Below are 656 nucleotides of genomic sequence, written 5' to 3'. Positions count from 1 at the left end.
TCAGAGAACCATCAGTTTCTGTTCACAGAATATCCCCACAGAATCATGGCTTATGTGGTCTGGTGATACAGTGTGGAGGAAATGCAAGATGCTTCTGATAATTGTCAGGTGCCTAAGCTTAGCTTGGCACCTGTTGCCAGGCAACATCTCACCTTCCTTCTATTGTTGATTCATCTGAAATATGCCTTTCCCAGGTTTTTCTTCAGAATTGTAGTGTAACAGGCTTGTGATCATTATTGTATTGCTCCTCCAGCATAGCCCTACATGCCTGGCCAACTGTATTACGAACCTATGCTGTAGTGGATACAGTTTCAGTGTGGAAGACTGCTGCTGCAAGACATTTTGCTAGTTCAAGAGTCTGTGCTGTATGTACAGAAAGGTGCTTCCCAGGATCCACCTTCCTGCACTGGCTGAATTTTGCCATTGTAAGGTTAAAATAAGCAGCAGTACCTTGCGGTGTCACATGCATACGCCAGCAACTTCTCTGAATGCAGTTTTCCACATGAATGGTCTCCACTTATTCTCCTTTAGTGCAGGAAATTTCAGGCTCACAGGTTCTACAATGCCAAGACCACGGCCACACAACCCGGAAAATCTACAGCAACTAGAGACCAGCTTTGATTGTATGTACCTTGGGTTGGACACCAGAGACAGAT

The sequence above is a fragment of the Gekko japonicus genome, unplaced genomic scaffold (assembly GCF_001447785.1).
Source record: "Gekko japonicus isolate JY-2015 unplaced genomic scaffold, Gekko_japonicus_V1.1 scaffold2132, whole genome shotgun sequence".
In the NCBI taxonomy this organism is placed as follows: domain Eukaryota; kingdom Metazoa; phylum Chordata; class Lepidosauria; order Squamata; family Gekkonidae; genus Gekko; species Gekko japonicus.
The sequence above is the reverse complement of the archived record's forward strand: the minus strand, read 5'-3'. Positions refer to the sequence as shown.